A 16,265-nucleotide genomic window follows, 5' to 3' on the forward strand; every position below is an offset into this window, starting at 1 on the left:
AACCTAGGTAACATAACTGGGTTTCTCCACAGTGTCTGAGAAGGCAGAGAGAAGGTGGCATCTAACCACGTGGACCTCAGGTTCTCCTTCTAACCTCATTCCTGGAAGAACTGAAAACTTTGTAGCTGTCAAATTGAAGTCTCTTTTTCTTTACTCTCAATAAAAGATTTCTCCCAGCTTATGGAAGCCTTTTCAACTCTTTAAACACATTCCTTCCATGTTTAACATCCAGAGTTCTGGGTAGACTGCTCACGGTTAGTTAGTTATCTTGTGCTCTCTCTGTTGCCAGTTATTAAGATCTTGTAATAGGACCTGAACTGTGATGAATATATTCAAAAAAGAGAGAAGGAAAGGGCCCACCCTTAAAGCAGGGAATAGTTGCAACAGGACCTGAGAGGGAGATCACATCTTTTATTTAGATCAGTCTGTTTCTCATATAAGCAAAGCTAACAGATTAAGAACTTATCATTATTAAATTAGATTTTTCATTTTGGTTATCATTTTACAGTACTGGGGAATTACACTCAGGGTCTTGTGCATGTAAGGCAAGTGCTACACTACAGGGTTGTGTAGACTCAGCCCATGCATAGCCCAAGATATGAAGAATCTAAGACTTGAACACAAAGACTTCACTATGTAGTGTTGTCATCTAGAGATCTGTTCAATTGGATTCTCTTAACTTCTAATATCATTTTTAAATGATAAATAAACTCAAGAACTTCTTACATCAATATGATGTGCTTCTACTATATCTACCCTCTACTCTCTCCCTCCAAGTCCTTCTGGGTACAACACACATACCATATCCCTCTCTGAACTTCATGCACTGATTTTTCTTTTAAGAGTCGCTGTTTCCAGTGGGTACTGCACATTCGTGTGTGTGCCCGCATGTGTGTGTGTGTGTGTGTGTGTGTGTGTGTGTGTCCATACATTGAAGCATGGTTAAACGGATTCCTTCTAATCAAGCATGTGAAAATGAAGAGCATGTGGACCTCATAAATAACATGATCATCATAAACAGGACAGCCATGCTGTCCTGGCTCAGTCTGGAAGAGGCAGTGGACAGCTCTCATTTTTTTCTCTGGTCTTCTTTTCTCTGGCTAATACCTCAGGCATCTTTTCTACAGACCAAACAACAGCTATGAGCTATTAGTTTTTAAACATTCTGTGGGACCGTAACCATGTGAACAAATTAAATTCATATATTCTTTATCCAAAACACACTTAATAAACTACTAAGTTTCTTTTCACAGAGATTTTATTTAAACTAATAACTTTTAGAGACTATGCATATAGCTTAACAGAATACAGTGAGACCTCAATATACTTACATATTTCCACCATGTCAAGTCTCCCATTTCTCATCTTTTCTCCTGACTTTTTGCAGTTATTGTGTTTTTTAACTTCTCCTTTCCAAAAAACATCTTAGATCTTAGACTAAACTGTAACAGAAAAATCTGGTAGATGTAAAAAAAATAAGAGAAACCATCTCAAATAAAGCAATTTCTCCTTCCATGATGCTCAAATCCATACAGGCCCTTTGGGTACTCATTTCTTCCTTGGTGCCCAATAGGCATAGAGAGACAGATACAAAAGCTAAAGAGGGGAGGAATCCATGTACTCACAAACACCCTTTGAGTGCAATTTGATTAGGGTTCGGAGATAGGAATGTTCATTGCTAAAAGGGAATGCATCAGGAAGCAATTTATTCAGGCAGAAGGCATCCAGCAAAACTCTTGGGACTAAGTTTAGACTGATTCTGGCTGCAGAATACGGGGTAGCAGTTTTCAAATGTCCTGACTAAGAGCTACAGTACAAAATCTATTTTTGGTTGATATTCTGGATATAGGAACAAATGTATATTTAAGTGTTTTACAAAACCATATTTAGTGTGGGTGCTATGCTCTAGGGTTTTTTTTTTTTCTTTTCTGTTTCATTTATTTTACATGTCAGGTAAAGTCCTTTTACAATTGAGACTGCCAAAGACAATTTCTTGTGTACCTTAGCTTAAGGAACATAAGACTACAGGGTGGGTTCTAGAAAGCCTGTGAATTGGTTTTGAATTAGAAAGCAGTTTGCATAACTTTTATGGGTGTGAACCTGTCTAAAGAAATACTGGACTGACCCTGGATTCCAACTGCATACTTAGCAATGAATAGCCTAGTAAGAGCACCAGTGGAAGGGGGAGCCCTTGATCCTGCCAAGACTGAACCCCCAGTGAACATGATTGTTGCGGGGAGGGCGGTAATGGGGGGAGGATGGGGAGGCGAACACCCATAGAGAAGGGGAGGGGGAGGGGTTGGGGGATGTTGGCCCGGAAACCAGGAAGGGGAAAAACAATTGAAATGTAAATAAGAAATACTCAAGTTAATAAAGATAAAAAAAAAGAAATGGTTAATGGCTATTATCTATTTGATCAGGTGATTGTGTTAATGGAACTAGTTCTAGGTGCAATTTAATGTCTAAAAGCTCAGTGGCTGGGTTAAAAGGAACTCATGGCACACTGACTCTTCTAGTGAGATTGACTACCAAGGTCATCCTTGACAATCTTCAAACTGCAGAATGTATTGTAGAAGTGAACATTAAATTGTTATTGTAGTTTTTATGATTGTGCACCTAGGAAACTGTGTGAGCATATATGTCTGTATGTATATGTAAAATAGTCACTAAATAGCTACATGCCTATGTGTGCATTGCTTTCAAGTATGTATGTGTATGTATGTATGTATATATGTATGTATGTATGTATGTATGTATGTATGTATATGTGTATGTATGTTCAATATGTTACTTGGAAAGAGAAATAGAGCAAATATTAGTTTTCTCATTGCCTGCTGAAAAGTATCTTAAGGAGGAAAGTTTATTTGACTCAGTTTAAAGAAAAAAATCTATTCTAGTTAAGAATGCCCAGCAGGAAGAAGGACTCTACAGTGCAAAAGCATAGACAGCTAGTCCTGTTGTGTCTGCAGCTGAGAAAAGAAAGGTGAATGCTGGGCCTCGGCAGGGTTACTATTCCCTTTGTAGTCATTCTAGACTCCCTGCCCATTAGATAGTACTTACATTAAGGATAGATGTATCTTATGGGTGACTTCAAATCCAGTCTCATTGTCAATGAAGTTAAACCACCAAAGGGCAACACATAAAATTAATTGAATCTTCTTTTATTTAATAACCTCTAAAACAATTCTGCTGAATTTCTCATGAAATGATTCTCTCAAATCTTTCCTGAGACTTTTCTTTCCTTGTAAACCATAGGACCTTGCAGTCTCTCTGTATCTTTGTTACAGTCAGATTTGTTTCCATATTTGACTGTATTTACATATGTATGGTGCCTATAAAACATCATGAATAAACTTACTGCGCCCTTTAAAAATAGTAAATACCTTTTCTAAAATAATCTTCAGAAGATCCTGATGTTTAACTATAGTTATATATAGATGGAAATAGTGATACCTTGCTTAGCATGGTTTTCTTTCACTGTATCCTTAGTTCTGTGTAAAATGCTTTGAGTACATTCACAAACTTAAGACTTCTGACAGCCTAGACAGGTGTCATAGTGATGTCTTTAATCCCAGCTCTTGGGAGACAGAGGCAGATAGATCTCTGTGAGTTCAGGCTAGGATGATATACATGGACTTCCAGGATAGCCAGAGCTCTATGTAGAGATTCCATCTCATAGCAAACAAACAAATAAACAAATATGACTCTGTCATCCCTAGTAATTACTGTTAGCAACCCCATTACACAGATCCCTTGCTAAAAGTCATGAAGCCAATGAGTAACACAGTGTGGCCTCTAATTGGACTTGTGTATATCTGGATATATGTCTCACTGCAAACCCTCTTCAGAAATCAAGGCCTATGAGAGTCACATTTGACAACCGCTTAGACTTAGATGATTTATCTTCAAGTCTACCTTAAGTGATCAAGAAAACAGTGCTTTTCGGGAGCTTATAAATAAGCCAATAATTTATCAATGGAAATAAATATAATCTTCATACAAAGGTTCACTCATATACATTTATGTATATGCATACACTCATGTGTTTATTTTATAGTTTTTTATACTTCTGAATTTTATATTTGTAACATGCATATATTCATGAAGAAGTTTACATTGCCTATATTCCTATAGAGTTCTACATTTATATATGAATAAACTATATGATAAATGTACATGAATGTAGTACATGCATGACCAAATATGTCATGAACCAAAAGCATGTGCTATGTTACAATAATCAAGTGTGTAGTAGGCAAGTGATTCAACCAGTGACCTCATCAGTGTCACTCCTGTGCCTTGAGAACACCATACAAATTCTGTCCACAGCTAGCATGGTGGCTGGAAACAACAAGGTCTGCACACAAGTTTTCCCACCAAAACTTGAGTATCAATTAAATAGCATTGAATGAAAAATCTGAGAAAACACATTGACCTGGGAGCCTTATTCACTTCTTTCTGACCCTGCCATTAGGCGGTGCATTCTGCTGGGGCCAGGAATCCAAGACATTTTCCTTGCAACTCCCCAGTAGCATCCTGAAACACATTAAAGAATATTTATTTTTTCACTAAAACCCATGCTTAGCTTCAGGGTAAAAGGATTGTTAAATACAATGCATATTTACTGTGGTGTCTTAAAAGAGGGTTAGTGGAGGAGGGCATTAATTCCTTCCATGTGGCTCTGAGAGCTGGTGGGTAATTTCTCTGTGTTTTAAGATGGTGTTGCGGTTAAAGAGTTAAAGGCTAATTAGGCTCTCTGTCAAAAACAAGGAAATGCTAGCCCCATAGACTCCCTGTGACAAAAACACCTTCAACTCTGAGTAAGCCTTTCCATCTCAGTTTCCAGTCCCTAAATGAAGTTTAAGGTGAAAGAGGGCTCCTTGAAGAGGGCAGGAAGTTTGTCCAGGGTGTAACTGGAGCTACTGATTTTCTGTTGGGGCTGCCAGCAGCAGGGAGAAGGCTGCAGCTTCTAGAGGCAATCTGGTAGCTGTTAGAAGCTCCAACAAGAAGGCAGGTGGAGCACCAATTCATTAGCTCCCCTTGTTCATCTTTATTACAGAAAGTTAATTAGAAAACCTGTTCTTTCTTCCCTCCAAGGATTACAACTTCAGAGGGTGGGGATCTGAACGTGCAAACTCCCTGTTGCTAGCTGTGTTTCTTTTCCTGGGCTTGGGATGAGAGTGATATAAGCAAGCCCACAAGAACTTTAGCCCGGTGCTTAGCACATAATAAGGAGTTTAATTATTAGTTTCCTAGATCGCCTCCCTCCCACACACAGGACTCCTTCAAAGTCTAGTTCCCTACTTCCCATCTGAGTGAATATGGTCAGCTGATAATAGAGTTAACATTTGCTGAAACCTTGTTGTCTGAAAGGTCAAGGTTAAATAATTTTCTCGTATTAACTTGGTTATTGCCTTAGTTTCTCTTCTTAAGTACCTATAACGTTCCTTACATTTCTTTGTAGGGAAAATGATGCATGAAGTTATTGAATGCTTAGTGTTACAGGTACGTAACTGTTAGCCTGCTTTCTCTTTGCATAGTTGCAACAGAGAACTCATCCCTCCTATATCTGAGTAAACAGAGTCGAGACTGCGTGATTCACTTAAAATCAGGTTATCTTCAATCCTTAATTTCTTCCTGCATAAAACCTTACTAATGCAAAGGTGCCCATGTCAAAGGATTACTATAGGGACTATGATAATAAACTCAAAAAAGTGCTAGATAATGTAATGGAGGAAATAAGGTCAGGAATAACAAAGGCTAGGACAGTCTCTTAAATTGCATAATGAGTTTGACAGGAATGAAACACAAGGCTATTATTTGCTGAATGCCTGTTAATCTTGCTGTGTGCCAATTGCCTTAAAACTTATGTTGCTTCATTTTGATATTTTATCAATAAGCGAACAAGCCTGTAAGGGATCAGTAACATATCCAGGTGACTCAATAGGGAGAAGGAGAAGATATGGGCTGGATGTGGTAATGTCATATCCTTTAATCTTTGCAGTCCAGGTGTGGAGTTAAGAGGATTTTAAGTTGGAAGCCATCTTTGGTCTCACAGTCAGCTCAAGGTCAACCTGGGACACATAAGACCCTGGTCTAAAAAAAAATAAAAACAAAAAAAGAATCAAGGTCTGGGTAGTTCTTACCTAGCTTGTCATATGGGTACTGCACTACAAACAGAAAACAAAATAACAAAAATAGAATTGAAGGTCGATTTACCCAAGCCTGAGATCCACTATTCTATTTCATACAACAGTTTATAAAGACAGGAGAAATAAATCTCCTGCTATAGTTTGGTCCTGTGATTTCAATTGTTTTTCTTCTTCAAAACAAACAATAAAAGAATGTATCCTATGATGAACCATATTCTAGAAAGTGAGGTATCTTACTGCCTCAAAAACATGGATTTCTGAATAGGAAGTTACCAGATACATCTTTCTTCTTTAGAGACCTTGAAGGAAACTTATTTGGGCCATTTCTTAACTCACTGCCAGCAACTTTACAAGCTTGGGTTTCTCACTTGTTGGAAACTCAGCTGAGGGCAAATCCTCAGGGGAAAGGTAATGAATCTCTTACATCCAAGTGGGAGGTGAGGCAACTCACACACAGGACAATGTTCTTTATACTAAAGTCAAACATGGAGTTTTCAGCAAAACTCCTTCTCAGATACAGATTGCTGCTCCTGCTCTGTGTGGCTTAAAGCACACAATGCAGTTTTGAGACCCTTGGTTTCCTTATCTGCAAATGCAGTTGCAATTATCTGCCGACTAACATGAGGAAGATGCGGCTACCACAAACTAGATGCTCAATACATTTCCCTCCTGACTTCTTTTTTGAATAGAGTTGTATGTGAAATCTGAGGGATTTCAGTGGAACCTAGGAGTGATAGGTTGGGGACTCCTCCACAGTAGAGCAGAATCTTATGGGGCTACAGAGAAAGTTTCATAGACACAGGCTTTTTTAGAGCATAACATAATTTACAACTTGGAATCTCTATCTCACATTATATTAAAGAGTGATTTCAAGGGCATTAGTATGAGGATGGGCGTCAATGTGGCTGCAATATGATGACAAATGATAGTGAGGTTGGGAGACTGAGGCAGAGGTCCCTTCTCTCCATGTTTGTAGATGCTGTTCCCATGGAGATCATTCCCAGCAACGGCACAGTCTCACCCAAGAAACGGACTCTGACTTGAGTCCTTATCTTACTTTTGTTCATGAGAAGAATTTGAATGGCATGTGCCAACAGATGTGGTTTGAAGCAGCCAGAAGACACACCAAACAAATTCAACTTCTTCCAGGTCTACGACGAGCACTGGCCTTTTGCCTCAGGACTCTTGTGCTTTCCCCTCTGCCTGTGAGTGCCTCCTTTCCCTCAGACTGTCCATCTTGACCTTGTTCATTTACACTCATTCTCCAGGCTTCAGAGAGTCACTCTACCCATCTCCTAAAAACGACTTTGTGCCCTTTCTGTGGTATTTAGGAGATTTAAATACTGTACAAACTCATCACTCTCCCCAATTCTTTGTTCATGCTATCCCTCCCCCTAGTATCATGTAGACTCAGAGGGAAGTTGGCCTGCCTTGCACACTCTGTAGTTCAGCACCCAGCACCATATGTACCACGTAACAGGCACTCAAAACATGTTTATTAAATGAGTTCATAAAGAGGACGATGGAGTGTGTGCTCTGAGGGACTCAAGTCCATGAGACTTCACAGGAAGAATATCAGACTGTGTCAGAATGCTTTGCAAACATGCCTCGCTTCCCTTTCAACTTGTAGAGCGAGCTCTGGGAAACTTTTTTTATGCTAGCTTAAGTCTTAAAGTCTATTTTCTCAAAGGCTTGCGGGATTAAAATCAAGCATCTAGTGTCCTGAGAGATCTCAGTATTAAGTGACTTATTTCTCCCTGTAGGAGAAATTGCTGATGGGGCTGTGAGATAACCAGAACTTCAAGACTCAGCTAGGATTTTGCACATCCTTTGTTGGGGCATTCTTCCAATCTGCTTGCCACAATGGATACTGTTTAAGAGGAACTTATCCTAGAGAAACTGATATAGAAGACTATCAAGTCTAAGCAGAGACCCCCATGCTTGCTTTTCCCTCTGCAAGGGGTTTGTGGTTCTGCATAGATGTACAAACTCCTATGCAAAAAAAGACCTCTTTCAAGAAGGCTCCACCTATGGTGATCAAAGAAATAAAGGCAATTTATGTTTCCATTTTCAAGTCTTCTAAGTAACACATATGAATTGTCACAGGCTGGAAGGAAGCCATGACCTCTCTCACCTCTTAAGTGTCTTCGGTGCCTCAAGAAACTCTTAGGGTTACTACATTACTCCTAGAATTTCTTCAGAAAGTGAATGTTATGTACACACAGATGTTCTCACTTCTAGTACAAGCCTGGGTCTCTTTTCACACAGCTTGCCAATATGCTGGATCTTTTCCACCAAAATAACCCACACTGAATAAAGCAAAATTGTAGATCCAGAGGCAGGACACTTCTGTCAGCACCCTGCACAGAAAAGTGTCCTTACCTAGTTCTGGAGTTGCGCTGTAATACACAAAGGAACTGGATATTGGGTCTTCAGCAACCCACTCATGTGTTGCGGATGGATGGAACCTGGGGCTCCATACCACTAAAATGAACTCTTGCAAGTAGGTCCATGTAAGTGCTCTTTGGCAGTGGTGGTAGGGGGAGAGGGGAGTGGCGTGGGACCCATTTGAAACTGATTTTCTCTGTTATGGATACTTGGCATTCTGTTCATTTCTCAATTTCCTGTTCTGTTAAAAAAGACTTGGTCAAATCTAGAACTCTGTTTCAAGGCACACTGATTAATGCTTACAAACTTGCCATATGAGTAGCAAGAAAGCTTGGGTTTTGGGTTAAAGGTGAGACTGAATGTTAATCCCAACTTTTTATCTTCAAGGGTTCTTCAGACATGAGAGGACATGTCTGAAGTACATAGTACCAGGGACCAGTAAACACCATATTATTCTCTTAGCCCAGGCTTGCCAGTTGGTGATGCTGTTTCAAGCAGTTGAAGATGATCTGGAAGGTGGAGCTTAATTGGGTCAGTGAGTCCCTGGGGAGGATTAGGGAGCCAGTTCTGAGATTTATAGCCTGATTCTGAACACCCTAGCACTGCTTTCGGGTCTGAGGAGAGGTATACAAAAAGCCCCACCCTCCTGCCACCTCAGCCTCAGGCCACTATTCCACCATGGCTTCCTAATTATCCTAGACTGTATCCTGAAACTGTGAGCCAATTTCCTCTTGCCTTAAGTTGCTTCTCATTAGGTATTTCGTTATTGTCGCAGGAAAAGTAACTAATGCATTGTCCTTTCTAGTCCTCCTATGTTTCAAAGTAATAACTGAGGGACATACCTAGCAAAGTGGTTTTCCTATGGGTAACAAGGTTGGTGAAAGACTGCATTTCACCTCTAGCATGTACAAATACATAATCAAACTTATTGCAAATTACTAACAAATGTAAAAATGTAAGACTCATATATTTCTTCCTAATTTGGCATTCATTCCTGTTATTATTTTTGCCTTTCTTGGAGGTGGGGGCAGTAATCAAATTATGACAGAAATGTCCAAAATAAAGTATGCTTAGCTTTGGTGACTTGTGTTTAATTATGTTTTTGACATGACTCAAAACAAAATTACATATTCAATATGATCAATAACATGAAGACTATTGGGGGAAAGATCCTGCTGGAAGATAATGCATCTGTACCCGTGAAACTGAGACTATATGCTGATGAGAACTTGAGCTGCTCTGTCGGAACATGGTCCAACAATGGCATTGTGGTAGGACAATTCCGAGTCCTTGTGAGAAAACTCCAAGAAACCAAGACAAAAGTCTTGCCACCTGTTACTTCCAAAACATGGAATTGTTCTTGGATTATGCTTTCATGGCCCTCTAAGGTACAGCAGATAGAAGTGAGTTTGCCTCAGATTATTCATTACAACTGTCTATTACTATTTGTTTATAGGCCTCTGGAAAAACATGTTTTTGCCCATATGAAGCTTGCCCTTTGATTGTACACTTTCCTCATCTGACTCCTTTTAACCCTCAGAGTGTAAAGTATTTGACGCTTTGAATGAAGTTGGCTGTTGCATGAGACTTTGGTCTACCTTGTTTAACAGTCCCATTCTCCCAGGTTCCAAGGTCACTACAGTGGTAAACACTGCTCATGTAATTAATACTGATTAAATTAACTCACCAGAATTCATGTAATAATCTAGGAAGGGACATAAGCCGTGTGAAGTTTGGGCCCATTTGTTATAGAATCCAGGGTCTCAACTCCTACACTACACTGCCTTAAGAAAAGCTCTGACTTTAAGATCCTATCTATCCAACATGTGGAGGGACCTCCACTAATACCAAGAATGGCCTGAGAAGAAAACAGTGGAAATCAAAGTTTCTTATAATCAGAAAAAGGTATGTGTGGGGAACATTGTGAGCCACAAAACACTAAACTATTGTGTTAGAAAATGATTAAATGATTATAAGAACTCATTTAAATACTACAAAGCCCCGACAAGTTAGGAATAAAAGTACAGTGTTTTTAAATACCTTTCTTACTTTCCATAGCTATCACTGGTATATCATAGTTCAGTTGAATGCTCCAGAACCTTTCTGTGGTATGTTCTTCTTTCCAGCCCCATCTACAGAGATTCACCACCTGTGATCATCACATAGAAAGAGAATCGTTAAGACTCTTTGCTACTCATGATCTTGAGAAACAGGAAGATTCTACTAAAAATACCCTGAGGTGCTGGAGCACAAGCCTGGGAAACATAAGAAAGTTTGGGTATCAGCAAGGAGACACCAGTGTGTAGTAAGTACTTTCATAAATAGCATACATGATTTAAGCCTTTTAATTTTGCAACAGTTCTCTAATGAAAGACTTTATGAACATAAGTGTGAGACGAAGACAAGTTAAGTAAGTCAGCAGATGTCCTGACATAATTGAGTAAATGATGTAACTATTATGCAACATGGGTTCCACTGTCCAAGATTTCAAGGCCTCCAATCTTACCCTGCACTACCTTAATAAAAGCTGTGTCTCAAGATACCATCTATGGGGAATAACAAAATTCATAATTCTGGGAAAATCTGGGAAGAAGCAAATGGTGTTGGGTTCCTCTGATAAAAATCAGATCTGATCGAAACCAAGTTCTTTGTTAGAATCCCTGGCTCATTTCCCAGGATCCAAAGCACTGTTACAAAGAGACTTGACCTCAGGATGGGAAAGACCCAGGGGACACAAGAATGAGGTGTGAGTCCTCTTGGATGAAAGAACATTTTCCACAAATTTCCTAAAATTTGCTCCTTTGCATTCCAGGAAGTAAGAAGTATACAAGTCAAGCCATAGTACTGACTTGTCTGTCTCTGTATGACCCATGGAATGATCACCATTAATGTACACAGTATGAATCAAGAAAACCAAAACCACAATAGGTTTATTCAGTGCCTAACCAGTATACATTTCCCCCAATCACATTAAATTGATCGTAAACTTTCTGTGATCTTCTAAAACTACATAAGTTGAATTCTCTAGTTGCCAATCTAGTTGATTGGCTCATTTTTAATTTTTCTTGTTGCAAAAATGTTTCGACCAGTTTCCTTAAAATACAGCTACTTGTATGTTGGTCTAAGGTAAAGGAGACAAACAAGGAGGAGACAATAGATTCAGCACACCCTTTCTTGTGGATATGACTACAAACTCGCTTAATGTCAGCCCTAGAGAGGCAGAAGCAGGTAGATCTGTGAGTTCACAGCTAGCCCAGTCTACATAGTTCCAGGCCAGCCAGAGCTACATAGTGAAACACAGTCTCATAAACAAAAAAAAAAGAAATAAAAAACACACAGAGAAACACAAACACACACACACACACACAGAGAGACAGAGACAGAGAGACAGAGACAGAGAGACAGAGACAGAGAGAGACAGAGAGAGAGACAGAGAGAGAGAAAGGCAGAAAGAATGGGGGATTTTTCAGTTGCTGAAGCAAGAGAGGGTTCTAGATCATAAATTATTTCAGGCATCTCAGAAGTCACTGAAATACAAAACCAAAAATAAAACTAAAGAGATAGTGACACAATTTATTGTCCATGGAAGAATCTTGTTGACAACTTTATTAGCACGTCCTTCTCTAATGTTAACAAAGGCTTCAGCAGGCCGGAAACATTGTCCCTATAACCAAGAGCAGAAATTGCTGGAATAGGAGGTCAGCCTATGACCTACGTCTGACCCAGTGTGCAGAGGCAGAACCACGCAGTTCTCAAGGCTGTGTTTCTTTCATGGAAAGATGTTATGCATTGATGAGATCTGGTGTAGCTGTAATCTTGTTCCTTCAAAAGTTCATTTAGCTCCATACTCTTTGCAGAGATTCTAGAGGAAAATGTACCAGGCTTTGAATGTGCCTGCATTATGAAGGGGTATCTGGTAAACCTACTGTGTGTGTGTGTGTGTGTGTGTGTGTGCGCATGCCTGTGCCACTGTGTACATGTGAGCTCACACCCAAGCACATGGAAGAAACAGTTGCACAGTCCTGGCAAAAAAACCTTGTACTGGAGGTCCTACAGGTTTTCAAACTAGTTTCTTAGTTTTGTCATCTCCATGTTCTACCTTCCTATACTTTTGTAAAACTAAATGTCCACAATTACATTTTTAAGAACATGCATGAACCATTTCTATTGAGTACTCTCTACCTTGAGCAGTTTCAGGATCTTTTTTTCATTTTCTTTCGTTTTTTCTTTTTTCTTTTTTGTAAGTGGGAGTCAAAATGGGTAGCTGCATACTGCCGTTCTTGTCCCTACTTTGCCCTTCTCTGACAATCTGACTTCTAGAACACATGCTTTCTTTGTGCTTGTCAGAGGTACTTTTGAGTCCATCGAATACATATTGACACTTTCTCTTGCTCTCTAGGTCACTACATATTTTTTTTCTTTTTCCACTTTAAATTTTCATTAACGTCATATTAAGAGAAAAGTGATGGGCTAATTTTAAGATATATTTTCAGAGAAGGGATCCAGTGGATACTTATATGGGTGCCATTACGTTTTGTGTCATCATTCACATCCTTTATGAATTGTGTAATGGAGATAAACTCAAATCATTGTAGGCACGATATGGCTACTATTACACATTCTAGAATAAGAGTTATTCTCAAGAGCATCTCCCTTCCTGCTCTTCACAAGTATTCCTGTGGTAAAATTTGGAAGAAGCTGTATCTTTGTTTGGCTAATGAGAGTCAAGTTGCCAAGGTCTTGGGCCAGTAATGATTAGATTATACAATAGGGTATACAATGTCATCTCAGTGGTAATGACAGTGGAATCAGTTGGGACTACAACCAAGTTAGATACATTAATATTCTGTTGCGGTGAGAAACACTGAGACAAAACCCAATTTATAAAAGGAAGAGTTTATTTTGGCTTATGATTCCAAGGGTATTAAAAAGTCCACAATGGCTAAAAATGTCTGGAATGCCATAGTGTGATGGCAGGATCAGAGAGGAGGCTACTCACATTTTCATCTGCACATAGGAAATATGAGAAGCAGGAAGTAGGCTAAGTCCATCAATCCTCAAAGCTTACCCCCCACCCCCAGTGATTTACTCTGTCCAGCAAGGTCGAACCTCCTAAACATTCCATAAAACCACAAAATAGTCACTGATAAGAAACAAAGTGTTTAAATACACGAGGCTATGGGGCTACTTCTCTCTCGATCCACAATAGGATGTGTCTTAGCACCAACTCTACTCCCCCTTAACACTGCACCGAGCATTATACTGTTGTTTGTCTCTACTATATGGCTCGAGTCAGCCATATGTGCTGCCTGGTAATCTATATTCCTGCTAAAGTCAGAGACTGTTTTATTTGTGTAGTCCTTGGACCTTTTATCAACTGTCACAATTATTGATGAAAGACTGTAGGGTAGAAGAAAGTACAACCTATCCAATTTCATGGAGGTAGAAAGTAGAGTCCTTCCAAGAAACCAAGTGGAAGATAAAGGAAGCATTCTTGGATACCTCCTAGGAACCTACTCCTTACCTTTGCCTCTTTTCATCTTGGCCAGATAGCTTAATAGTGCCTTTTAGTGATGTTTCTCAGGTATCTACAGGACTTTTCTTGACCATGTGATATTAGAAGATCTGATACCTATTTTGTGCAGTTGTTTGTGGTTGCTCTTGTGTCTCTGCTATTGCTACAACAACATATCTGGGTTGCCCTACAGAATGATAAATGTTCTATGTGTGGCAGACCAACTTTCCTTACATATACTGGTAAAGTTTATACTGGGTCAGTTGACAGCCTGTCAACCCAAAACTCATACTTAAACCTAGACAAAAACAAAAGAGATACTAGGCAACCAGAAGTTAACTAACAGGAAGTCCTGGTGGAACTTGGACATTTTTCAGCCTTCTGGATCTTACAAACACAGCAGTAAAATAAATGTTTATTGCAAACAGGCTGCTAAGGCTTATGATTTTATCATATTCTTGTGGTGAGTGAGTGAGTGAGTGACCCCATAAAGAACACACACAGAAACAAAGAAAATGACAGTGGCTAGTCTCATCCAGAAGCTCGGTGAATCCCTTTAGCTCACCAGCCTGAAGCATTAAAATGGGAGCATCAATAAATCTGCCAATTATGATATGTCATTCCCGACTTCCAAATGCTTATCACCTTGAAAACTGAAGCATCAACAATGTAAATGCCTGTAGTCGGGTTTATACGGTAGAGAAGTGATGTGAGATGGGCCTGGTGACACAAACATGAGCCAGATGGATGAGTGTGGACATGCTCCGAGCATTATTAAGATCCTCAGAGGATTAATGGTGCTGGTTGAATGGATGAGATATTATGGAATTGATGGACATTACTGGCATAATTCAAGTGATGGTGGGTCCCTGTCTTACCTCTGAGGAAAAGCTGGCTCACGAGTTGGTGACAATGCCTCCTGCTATTAAAAATTTCACTGGCCATTTGTACTTTTCTTTTGAGGAACATTTGCCAGGTTATGTAGCATATAATCACGGATATAGGGCACCTTTAGATGGAGTGATTTTTTTCAATGCAGAAAGCCTTCCATTGTGAAGATGCAAAGGAGATCACACCAAATAAGAACTGTGAATAATAGTCATATTTGGCCTATAACAAAAGACTCTTGATTTTATAATATGTTTCTGCCAAGAACTCCTGTGTTCTATTTTCTTGTTAATAGTTCTTAACCACTATGAGATCCACAAAACCTCTCCCAGCCATTGAAGACTAATCCTCTGTCCTTTGTCACTTGGGGATATATCCATAATGTTCAGAAGAACATGGCTAAGCCGTCTTGAATGACACCAATAGAAACTTTTGAAGGCTTTGGAGAATGATGCAAGGAAACTATAGTGCATATCTGCTTGAAACTTGTATGATTTAAGTGCTCTGTAGTGTTCCAAATGTGGAAGGTGAGTCACTGGTATTTAGTAAACTGGCTTCCAATGACCTCAGTAACGTTGGCATTAATAACCAAGATAAGTGAAATTATATTAAAGATAGAAATGTAAAGCATTAAGAAAGAAGGAAGTCAGTGGATAAATGTATTTGTTCTTCAGAAAGATTTAAACGCCATTTTACACATATGCAACAAAGCCTTGAATTGCCCTGTTGAATATGCATGAGGTCATTTGGTACATCCTTTTGCTGAGTCAAACCTCCCATCATTAGGGAATAGGATTACTATAAGGTTTTTCCTACTAAGAATAGCATACTGAATGAGATGAGTTTAACAGTGGTAATTAAGGAAACACTTGCTGTATCTATGCATTATTTCTTTAGAGTACATAGAAAGTTCTCTGCCATATCTACTGAGAGCTACCAATTAGGAGGTCAGTGGACAAGCCAGACAATATGGTAAATGTTTCATTTAAATTTTACAATGATTTGAAGTACATCCTATTTTTACTCCCATTGTAGATAGGATTTTGAGGATAAGAAAAACTAAGCATGTTCGCCAGTATCACACAGTGAGGAAGTCTGTACCTTGGGTCACATCTATGACCAGATGGAGATTAACGACCATACCTGAGAATTAATGTTTTCTGAGACCCTCATCTCCTAAGAAGGCAAAATCCTGGTGTCTCAAATTCCAATGAAAGTTGTTAAGGCTGGTTTTCATTGACTCTTGGGACTATTCCAAGCTAGATGAAGCAGTCATGGACAATAATTGCATGTAGTCAAGAAGCCTTTTAATTTGTACCTAA

The 16,265-nt window shown here is 39.2% G+C and overlaps 1 non-coding gene across 2 annotated transcripts in view; it reads left to right on the forward strand.

Annotated features, from left to right (window-relative positions):
- Window positions 1-16,265, forward strand: part of Rgs22l (regulator of G-protein signalling 22 like) — a 139,148-nt gene that overhangs the window by 75,719 nt on the left and 47,164 nt on the right. The window contains exons 7-11 of one of the 2 annotated variants that reach the window (XR_015625629.1): window positions 5,465-5,505; window positions 7,129-7,357; window positions 7,916-8,665; window positions 9,695-9,943; window positions 10,667-10,845. This is a non-coding gene — a transcript (regulator of G-protein signalling 22 like). Of the gene's footprint in view, window positions 1-5,464; window positions 5,506-7,128; window positions 7,358-7,915; window positions 8,666-9,694; window positions 9,944-10,666; window positions 10,846-16,265 lie in introns of those variants that run through there. The other variant, XR_015625630.1, reaches the window with a different exon arrangement.

This window comes from Rattus norvegicus, chromosome 7 (genome assembly GCF_021556685.1).
Source record: "Rattus norvegicus strain SHRSP/BbbUtx chromosome 7, alternate assembly SHRSP_T2T, whole genome shotgun sequence".
Taxonomy (NCBI): domain Eukaryota; kingdom Metazoa; phylum Chordata; class Mammalia; order Rodentia; family Muridae; genus Rattus; species Rattus norvegicus.